The sequence below is a fragment of the Prosopis cineraria genome, unplaced genomic scaffold (assembly GCF_029017545.1).
Source record: "Prosopis cineraria cultivar Desert tree isolate PC_DT_omini unplaced genomic scaffold, ASM2901754v1 PC1664, whole genome shotgun sequence".
NCBI classification, from domain to species: domain Eukaryota; kingdom Viridiplantae; phylum Streptophyta; class Magnoliopsida; order Fabales; family Fabaceae; genus Prosopis; species Prosopis cineraria.
In genome coordinates, this window is record NW_026556989.1 from 1 (window position 1) to 11,320 (window position 11,320).

At 39.3% G+C, this 11,320-nt stretch overlaps 2 pseudogenes; both read right to left on the reverse strand.

Annotated features, from left to right (window-relative positions):
- Positions 1–1,138: 1,138 nt before the first annotated feature.
- Positions 1,139–1,743, reverse strand: LOC129300586 (protein transport protein Sec61 subunit beta-like; annotated as a pseudogene).
- A 3,232-nt stretch (positions 1,744–4,975) lies between these two features.
- LOC129300588 (MLO-like protein 6) lies at positions 4,976–8,396 on the reverse strand (annotated as a pseudogene).
- Positions 8,397–11,320: the final 2,924 nt, after the last annotated feature.

The following is an 11,320-nucleotide window of genomic DNA, read 5'->3' on the forward strand; positions in this document are numbered from 1 at the left end:
AAGTGGCATGAACTTATGTAGTCGAAATCAGTCTCAGATGGCATCCTCAAGGGAGTCCACCACCAGATCCTACCATCAATTTTTAAGAACATAACAAATTGGCCTCCACAGGAAGGCACCCACAAGTCAAATGATGAAACTGACTTGAATATTCATAACTCGAAAGAGGGATTGTCTTTCAGCGTCCAAACAAAATCGTTACTCTACGTTTCACTGTTCATATTACAACTTCTGGTGTTTCAAACACGAGGAGTGATCTCATGCAAAGTTGTTTGATAGATTCATGAGTGGACTCCGAAACTCGTCAATTAAAATTGATTATCATTCTTACGTGGCACATCGTCTTACTCAATTCACATTATCTGGATGCTATATCCAGTGCATAATCCTCAAACCTACAGCCCTACATATTGTGTTATATCATTGATATATTCTGCCAAATAAAACCAAAACTCAGAAGATGATTCAAGATGAAGTTTGCAATAACGTTATCTTCCCCGCGTAATGAACAAGAGAATCAGGTAAAACAACCCGTCAAGCATGGTAAAATGATTGCTTCAGTCTATATTAATACTAACTTCGTTTAAAAAAAAAAGGACTAAAAATAGAAAAGCGAGAAACAGAACATTGGCAGAACAGAGAAAACAGTGCAGCACGGTTGTCCTCTCCTACTGTCTTCAAAATTCACATATATGAAACTTAATGAAAGAGAAGTGAAATTATCAGGTAAGTTTGCAAGACAATGTTCCATTAACACAAGCTATCCATCAACATCTCGGCACGCACCCAGATTTATGCTAAACTCCCAGTGCTGCCAAACCCTCTGCTCCCTTAATCATGTTGCTTATATATGCATTCAGGGCAAGCACAGACCTCGTCGCCCATTACACTCCAAATGACTAAAAAAAAAAAAGATCAAGCTAAAGTTTAGCGTCCTTTTTTCTTAAACTTTTGCGGAGATCGTTGTAAGTATTTCAGCCATGCACACGGGTTTTTCAGCAAAACAGAAACTTCGAAATTTGACTTGAAAAGCATAACTTCCCAATAAAGAATAGCCAAGCCAGTAGGATATATGGCTAGAGCAGGCAGCAATTAATGCCAAATCATTATTAGTATAACAAAACGAAAAGGATGACACAGATCGATTTTCACATAATGGCAGAAAACCGGCTTTCTTCAACAGTAAGGAGATCCAACATCAACAAATTGACAGCTAGATGGCAGGAAAATTACAAAGAAACGAAGAAACACATGTTTCGATGACCAGTCAAGAACTGAAAATTATGCTTCGGGGCCAGGATCAGAAACTCAAACCCTAAGGATCAGACACCACGTTGTCAGATTTTCAATCAAACTGGACCGGCAGATCGACGGTAGAGCTTGCCAAAGACGTGGAGAGCGGTGACAAAACTATGAAGCAGAGGCTCATGACGAGCACAACGGTGGGCGAATCTTCAAGCCTGGGGCATCGTCGGTGTAGAATCTCAGCATGTTGGCGGGACCGGAGCCACCAGCGACAGAAGCGTGCTGTTTCCCCCGGCTCCACCGCCAAGCCGGCGGCGGCGCATGCCAGCGGCAGCAGCGGCGGAGCCACGTGGGTGCCATGATTCCGGGTCGCGTGGTCTGGGAATGGCAGACTGAGATTGGGATGAACCCCTCGCCATGGTCGCCGAGCTGAGAAGATCAACAAGGTTAGGTACAACTTACGAGTGTTTTAAGCAGCGATCGACGGGATGGCCGACTCGGAACGAAGGACTAGCGTAGAATGACTCTCATAGTCATAGATGGATATTTTGTTATTTAAAGTTTGGCTTAATCTTGTTTGGATATTAATTATGTTTGGAAGTATAAATCAAGACCTCTCTTCTAGTTTACTGTCCCCTTTAGTGGTAGTATAGGAAAGTATTCCGTATTAGTATAGCAATGCTTTTCCACCTTGTTCGTGGTTGACTCCAGCTTGTTGCTTTTCTGAGCGGCCCTATGTTCGAGCCTACTTCCTAATGGTAGTTTTCAATAATGCAGCTATACTCTTTATGCCTTTATATAAAACCCGCATCATGATTTATTGTCGTTCCTTCTCCTTATGTTTCTGTTTTCCATGGATATTGCAAAGAACCTTTGGTTCTTTTTCAGCTACTTATCCATCCGATCTTGAATTTTTCGCAGCACTTCTGCCACAGGTCCATTGATATGATTAGTAGGTTGGGTTGGCCACCCTCCTGACTTGGAGTCAGGTTTCATGCTGCTGCTATTTGTTGTCACCAGCACTACGTGCTCATAATGATCAATTGCTCCAACATTAGGCGATAAGTGTTTCTAATCCTACATGCGTAGAGATCTCTTTTGGTCCATAAGAACTAGCACCTATTTCATCAAGTCCTTTTATCTTTTCGCGTCTTTGCCATCTTTGTTACACAGGTCTCACCGAGCGTGCCACAAACTGTTTGTGGTTGAACAACAAATACCAGGCATGCCAGAGATGCTGGGTCTCAATAGATAACGAAAAGGATCTTGAGTTCCCTTACCACAGTTCGCTCGAATGTAAAAAGATAATGGACTTTTGATAGAACAAGTATGTAATTTTACTAGAAGTGTTTGAAAACTACAGACTAAAAACTAAGAACTGAAAAGGGAAGTAAATGTAAATCATGTAAGTCTTGATCGAGTGTTGACTGTCCTCTCTATTTTCTTCTTCCTATTTATAGTGTCTACTAGCAAAAACCTTTCCTTTGGGACTTAGCACATTCTACCGAAGAGATTCAGGAATCTCGCGAAACTCATGGCACGATCTCTCCATCAGCCTTTCACCGAACTACTTGGGCGTAGATTTCAACATCATTTAGGATCGTGTCTTTGTAGCAACAGTCTGATATTTAAAGCTGATAGGATTTCGGCATGTTTACGTGTTGTGGATTTTGATGAGCATCGAGGCCGGCCTCTTTTTGTTTATATTGGCCCTAACGTTTTCAATTACTCAGCCAACTAGCCTCATGACCTATTTAAGTATGTTTCATATTTAGCCCAAACACACCTACATCTATGAAACTTAAGAGAACGTTGCACATCCTAACCACAATATAAACGTGATTATTCCTTTCTTGCTTTTTTTTTAAATTTTTACCAATGCAATAACATTACTCTAAAAGTTTCAAAGGAAGTTATTGAACGGAGCCATAATATTTAAATTACCACTCAATACATATCTATAAATCAAAATAAGGTGGACATTTAGAAGGAAGGCAAGAGAAGATGATCCGGTGACTACTTACACGGATTATCTTGCGGAAAATGTTTCGAAAATCCACCTAATATAGATATCATGGTTGCAAGTGTAAAACTATAACTAAAATGAATGGAGAGCGATTGCTTATAAAAGAAATGATAAAAATAGAGATAAGTGCAACAAGGCCATAGTTATTGAAGGAACAAAATTAAGATTTCGACACCTGACACAATCTCCTCAACAACAATGTACTTTATAGCCCTGTTTGGTATGTAGGCTTCAATTTAGAAGGATTAGGATTGGGACTGGTGTTGGTATTGGTAGTGGGAGTGGGAGTGGGATAAGACTTTAAAATTATGTTTGGTATGAAGTAATATGTGTAGAGAATACTTACTTTTATTTATTTTTACATTAAACATAAATTATGAATAGACTATAATACTCCTTACATTAAAAAAAATAAAACTAGCTTGTAAGGTCCAGAAGCAGTCAAATGCAGCAGATCACCATGGCAGCGCAGCTTCAGTTTTAGGTTCGAATACGGCGGATCTAGAAGAAGTTGACAACGTCTCCGATTCTGATCTTTCCTCTTCCTCCTCCATCCTTCTTCTTCATTGATGTGTTGCGTCTCTCTGAATTTTATTTTTCCTCCTTCACCTGCGTCTCTTCCTCCTCCACAATTTCTTACTCGCCTCCTCAGAACATATCGGAGCATTGAGGCAGCGTACAGATTGGAGCTTGAGAAGAGGATTGCGTGGCAGCTGGACGAAGTGTATAGATCAGAACATACAAATCGAAGCTTGTGATTGTGTTGCACGAAGAGAGAGAGACGCGAGAGAGAGATGGGTGAGAGCAATTTGGTCCAAATATTTTCATTCCCAATAATGATTTTTCAAACCCAGAGGGTGGGTGGTACTGAATAATCTAATATAAGGTGGGATTGGGATTGGATTTAGATTGCTTAATGACTCATACTAAACATAAAAAGTTAGGTTTTCTTAATTCCAATACCAGTCTCTAGCTTTCAATCTCATGTACCAAACAGGGCCTATATGTTGCAGCGGGATTTTGATATAAAATATGCCATCTTGGCGGCTATTGAAAGCCGTGGACAATGTACGCTACTTGTGTTTGTATAGGAGTAAAAAAACATGCACAATGGAAGGAAAGAATTTAGTAAAAGAAAACGTCCTACAAAAAATCGTTGATCAAATGGAGTAGAGTAGTCACGATGAACCCCCCTTATCCTGGCCTATGTAACCATTTCCAAGCGGTGGTGACAAGATGATGAACTATCATCGTTGCTGCTATGTTGCTAGGAAGAGGAATTCCCTTCGGTGCGTGGTGACGTGACAAGCTCACGGGACTCATGGGTCTGCCCATCAATGGAGTCACCGATGATGACGACCCCTGCTTCTCTCTTATGCGCTTCTTAGCACTTAGGTGCATGCTCCTCAGTGCCATTGCCACTTTCTCATCGAATATCATTGGCCTCATCGTCGAACCCGTCTATTTAATTCACACAAACAGATGTGATGTACTTGTGATTCGTAATTCAATCATTTATATACACAGTATGTTACGTTGAATCATTGATTGATATAATGTGTGACGAGAGAGTAGAGAGGAAGAGTGACGTAGCTGCACAGGATCTGAACAAACACCCTGCACATTACCAAAGGTTTTATGATCTCTGCAATTCACTTGGATTCAGAGAGATGATTATGAATTAGAGGAGCTGAGGCTGATCACTCACCCCATCGAGATTCTCACGACCACATCCACCATTTGCGAATGGAAACAAGACTTGAGACCGAATTGCCACTACACTGAATAATATATAAATGTGTATCAAACCTTGCAAAAACAAAAGGATGGAGAAGCAATAGGAGATGAATAAAGCCATTTTGATGTTTGAGGACTACCACGGTCTATACGAAGAAAGCAAGTTGAAAGGCGTTCTGTTTTGAGAAAGAAATTAACGCCCTTGATCATAAATATATACTAATTGATATATGAAAGGAATGAAGTTCTTGGGTTTAGGAAAATACCTGAAAAAGCACAAAATTAATGAGGTAGAAGATGAGACGAGGTCGCTTCAACCAGAAGAGGTCATCTCCTGGCTTTACCACCGGCTCCCCCTTCACCACTTCTCCCCTCTGTTGAATTCCCTGGGCCATTTTTGTTATGATCACCTGCAGCTTCGTTCCTACCAGTAGAATGATTTGAATCCACACATTATTAAACTTATCATTATTATATCACTACTGCTTGCACCAGATTAAAGAATTAGCAATTACTATATTGACCTAGGACTTGTGCTCACAATCAGAGGGATGAACGGAAACCATAGATAAGAGTACTATCCTATTTATAGACAAGTCAGATGCATTTATCGAGCTCTCCTCTTTTCTTTTGGAAAATATGCACCTACAAAGACAAACAAAGTAGATTTTGCGAGTATGCTGTGCATAACTTACCGTGAGTGTTACACAGGAGAAAGAACACGGCGAAAAACCAGAATGGAGGACTGCAAATTATAAGCAGTGTAACATATAGTTAATCGCAATGTTGCTCATTTGTGGAGGACTACTTAAATACTCTTCAGATGCGAGGCTATTTGCTCTGTAGTTACAGACCTAATTCCCACGATGAACTTGAAATCCTCTTCCAGCGATCTCTATATATATTTCCTAAAATAGAACTTCTCGTGATTTTGAGGCGCCAGATGTGCCTAAATTAATCACCGTTGCCCAATAACAACGTCATTTGTAAACGTCCAAATCATGCGCGTAAAATAAAATTAGTAACTGAAGGGGAAATACCATAATAAAGCCATGTCTCAAGGTCAAGTAATCCACTTTAGGAACAGACCTTACAAACTACCTGAAGAAACAGACCTGAAATGAAAAGAGTAGCCAGTCAGCGCACAGAAACTCAAGTGCCTTCTTCCAAAGGAGATAAATTAGAAGAGTATATATTGGCTCAATTACAATCCAAAGGAGAACAGGAGTTTAGGCCCAGAAACTCAAATGCCTTCTCCCAAAGGATGCCTCTCTTGCAAATCTGTATCTCTCAGGATCTGTCATGCGCACAAAGATACATATATATATATATATATATATATAAGAATTCCACCTAAAAAATTCTAATTTGTTGATGCACATAAATTAAAGAAGACTAACTGTGTGAGGATTGGTACTCAGGCGTCTTCGTTTCTTCTTCCCATCGCTTCCACATCCCCATCTATATATATAACCAAAACATATGTTGCAATACCAACAAACTAAATAAGTGACTTAGAGACGGCGTGAAGTGTGTAATTGTTATAAATACATTCACACAAGAGTAGGTTGCTTTTCACCTTCAATCTACCCAGAGCCAGAGTGATTAAGCAGCAAAGGACATGAAAACCAGCCCACATGAATATAAATATATGGAGCTGATGAATGCCCTCATGTGAGACCAGAGGCACTTTAACCTGCACGTTATATTTTTAATATCATTATATTCTAATAAATGAATTCTATGTGCATACTGTATAGATAGCATGCAAATGAAAACTCTAAAAAAAGAAATGGATGACAATAGTATGTCACAAGTCTCATATTGGGAAGCCTCACAAGTGGTATAGAGTTTATAAATATAAAGGACTCTCTCACCTAACAAGCTAGTCTTTTAAGATGAATTCTCTCTTTAAACTTATAATCATTACATTGGTGCTTTCATTGAGAGTCCAGTATCATGGAAAAAGTCACTTGCAAAGGGTTCTGATCGAGAAATTATGAAAAAAATGAGGTGGAAGATGGAGAATAATGAAAGAACTAGTGAGAGAATGGATGAAGATGATGCGTATTGTGATGTTTAATTTGAATTCTCCTTCAAAAATGGCACACAACCACTTGATGATTTATACATAATCTTGTGTTTATCATTTGGTGAATTACTTTCTTTAATGTTACATAATCTTGTAAGATTGAGACTTGTACTTAAGTAGCTTTACATAGTTTTACAGTTGCTCATTTCTTTGCATTTGGCCATGGCATTTGAGGGATGAATTTGATTGTCTTACTTGTCCGATACTTGTACCAATTAGTGATATAAACTAAGGATTGTAATCTAAGATTTAAAAAATTGAACTAGTTAGGTTAATTAGCTTGAGATAGTTGTCTTAGGCTAATACAATTTTGTCAAGGGGAAAAGGAAGGCATTAATTAGCTTAATTCACCAAGGAGATAAAGGTTCCAACATCAACCAACCTTTAAGGTTCCAACTCTTTGAAAGAAAATTTCAAATCTACTCACTTTAGGCTACAATTAATTCTTTATTTAATAGTTTTAGATAAATCATTCTCAATATTTATTTTACTTATTCACTAATTAACCTCAAAGTTAAAGATTAGCCACTCTTTGAAAGATGACACAAGATAACCCTTTACTACATTTAGGATTAATTTTAATAATTATTTTAATTAAGTGTGCGATAACTCAATCAATATGCTAGGATAGATTCTCCTTTGAATTTATACTAGTTACATAAAACGTATAAAAAAAGGTTGGTACACAAACCTGGGCTGCGCATTTGTCACTTCGTCCTGCCGCTAAAAAGCGACGAGGATTGATGGGGCCCAAGTCTTTGCCACCTTCAACTCGGCGCTCCATCGCTTCTTCTCTCTGACTGCAAGGGTGCCATGTCCCTGCAACTTTTTCTGATACGTATATTCTTGATATCGGAGCTTGTGCCACCGTCAGCAACAACGATATGAATCCTAGCAACATCAGTTCTGAACACCCCCCCCCAAAAAAAAAAACCAATTAAATTTAAGCTTAGGACTACTTGACGATCATTTAATTTCTTCCTTCAACTTTGCTCACACCTGATTTAATCTTTTCCAGCGACTCATATAGGTCCCTCTTGTTCTTCTTCTTCAACCACTAGGCTCTCATGCGAAAAGAAATATAATTGAATCAGTTCCTTTGATATCAACATTTAATTTTATTGACGAAATGAATCGCACATATAAAGTACATGGCGACCCACGTATCCGCACCTTTCCAATGAGATGGATGATGTGTTCGATGATGATGGATATCAAGAGCAAAACAAAGCAAACAAGAGCGACGGCCCATGTCGGGGTTTCCTCCAAGTTCCTTCCCCCGCTTCCTCCCGCCATTTTTCCTCCTTTCTTTTATTTTGGCTCTCGCAGAAATTTGACTGAGAAAGGCCAGGGAAATCCCATAATAATATACACGTGCGTGTGTGTGTCCGAGTCGCGCTGGAGAAATGGACAGAGGCATATTGACGCATTTTTTTTTCTTGATGTAATTTTGACTTGTTGAACCAGATCTAATTTATTCGCTCGACTAAACCGATCGATCATCACCATCTCAACTTAGTTGTTCTCAGCAAACTGATTAACCGATGCGTAAACTGACGGATGTCTCGATACACACGGCATGATTTTATTTCATTTTATTAAAATGGTGTGTATTTGTCGACGTGGTATGATGTGGGATCACTTGTCACTAGGCAGTTCGGGAAACAAAATACTACTTACCGCGATGGATCGAGCATATATTTGGACAAAGAACTGCATTTTCCTCCCACCAAGCAATCCATATCCATTCTCTCGGTCATAGCAGCATCTTAACAAGTATAAAAGCTGCCCACTTGACCAAATCGTGGGTGAGATTCGTATAATGACCAGCGTTCAAAGACAACTACAAGAATAATTGAAGAGACGATGATGCGCAAAAAGATGAGTGAGCCGTGAGGTGCTTTGGTGCCGCTAAGCTATTAAGGCTTCGACGTACAGATGATTCAATATGCCGTCAAGTTGAGCATGTGGGTCAAATGCAATGCATCTAGCGTGGAGGGAATAACGCCACACCCGTTTACCTATACAATCACTCCAAGCCCTATCTTATTTCCGGCCATTGGCAGTAATGTCCCACATTCTTTTTTTTTCAAGCATATCATAATACACATTTTAAAAATTGTATTTGAATTTAGCTCTCTCAAGATAAAGTCTACAAATTTGATCCCTAAAAATTATTTTTTTCCCCTCAATTTAGATTTATAAATATAAAGCATCTCAACTTAGTCCTCCGCCTCAAATAATTTATAAAACTAGTGCTGCTTTTGGAGTTTAAAAATATTTAGCTAAGTTCATATAATCAGTTATTTTATTACAATGATTATCAGTTTTTTTTGTTTTTGATAAAGTATTATCAGTTAATTAAAATCACACAAAACTTTGTTTTACGAGATCCTGGCCCATTCGAGAGCCTTGTAGTTTTAATTGGGTCATACATCAGAGCCCTTCAGCCTTTAGTTTTTTTGCTTTTTTTTTTTTCCGAACCTAAATCCAGTAGCCTTAATATACAACCCAACTGATAACCTGTTCCCGCTCTTTTTTCCAACGGTTATCATTTCCAAAGACTACAAATTCACGATCTCACAAAATTTCTGAATCTCCTCCAAGCACCGGCACCTTGTGTTTCCTTTCCGCGGATGATGGACCATAACGCCTCGACTTTTTCAGGTACTAATGTCCATTTTCTAATCACCCACATCTCTTCTCTGGTGCATCATTCCTGTGTTTGCTTGAACATCAATCAGTTAATGCATATTCAATTCCTTTCCTCTAACAGATAAATTCGACAACTCACCACAAGCTAGCCCAAAGCTAATTCAAGCCCCCAAAATTTTGCAGGTGAACTTTTTATTCCACGACTTTTGCCATCTCCACGAAGCCGAGCCTTTCTTTTTATATGAAAAATCCCTGCCTCGGTTTTTACTTTTTAGGCAAAAGCGGGTTTGCGGTGCAGGCAGAAGCACAAACATGCGCACACGACCATTAACAGACAGGTTTTTTATCAAACGCAAAGATGTAGCTGCCCAGAAGCAACCCAAATCGACTCCGCCTTCTGTCGCTGATACCACCAAAATACTTGGAACCGGCCCGTGAGAAAGAATTATTCCAAGAAAATGTAATTGGCAGAGTGAAAATGAAAGAGAAAGACGAGGCATCCCTAAATCGGCAGACAGGAAACACATCAAATAAGTCAAAGGAGAAGGACTCAGAGGAGCCACAAACTCCAGTGGTGTCACATTCCAGAAGTCCAGAACCACCAAGTCTGAAGTATCGGCCACACCATTCTATAGCGCACTACGTTGCAGCAAATGTCGATTTGATAGGCTGGAGACGTCGTCGTATTGGAGTGCCCTGATCAACTTGGCCGAGTCGGTGGGCAAGCACTTGGTGGCCGTTGATTTTTTTTTTTTTTTTTTTTTGTACAATCGAATCCCGGGCTGAGGTCTGCTTCGCGGTTTAGCTATGTTTCTTTTTTCGGGTAAGTTAAGTGGTGCTTATCTGTGTAGATCTGGTATTTAATGTTGTGTTTGACATGTTGGGTTGTAGCCGATGAGGAACCTGCGGATTGAGCTTAAAAGGTATTTGTCAAGACGTGGGTCTCTGTCCGAGCAGAGGGAGTGGAGGGAAGTCGGTACCCAGTACGGACCATGGAAGCCTGAAATCAACGCAACACGCGAAGTGGATTCAAGCACTGACAATGACAAATCCATCTTTTGCAAAGAAAATTAATACAAGTGATCTGGAATATCAGAGATATCCCAGCAAGTAGGAATTATCTTCTTTATGACTGTTCTGGAACCGTTCAGTTAAAGCTTGTTCTGCGGTTTCTTTATTGCATACGTCTCCTTCCAATCATAAACACGTATGAACTCGTTACATATATAAATAGAATGAACATTAAATGACAGGTTATATTTTAAAATGTTAACATGATCGATTTAATGGGGTTACGAAAGTGATAACACTCCATTCATGCCACAATATCAAATGTGGAGGCCGGTTAAAATATCACTTGATCTCTAGTATAGTGTCCATAAACAAGTGAAATAATTGATAAAACTTTGATTTATTAGGTTTAGGAATGAAGTAAGAGAGGGTATTTGTGAATTAGATGACAAAATTTTTCACAGGTTAAGCATGGGAGGCAAGGTGTGAGCGAGATGGTGAGAATGAGGAACATGTTTTGTCCCATTAAGCGGATGCTGTCAAACTCGGTATTA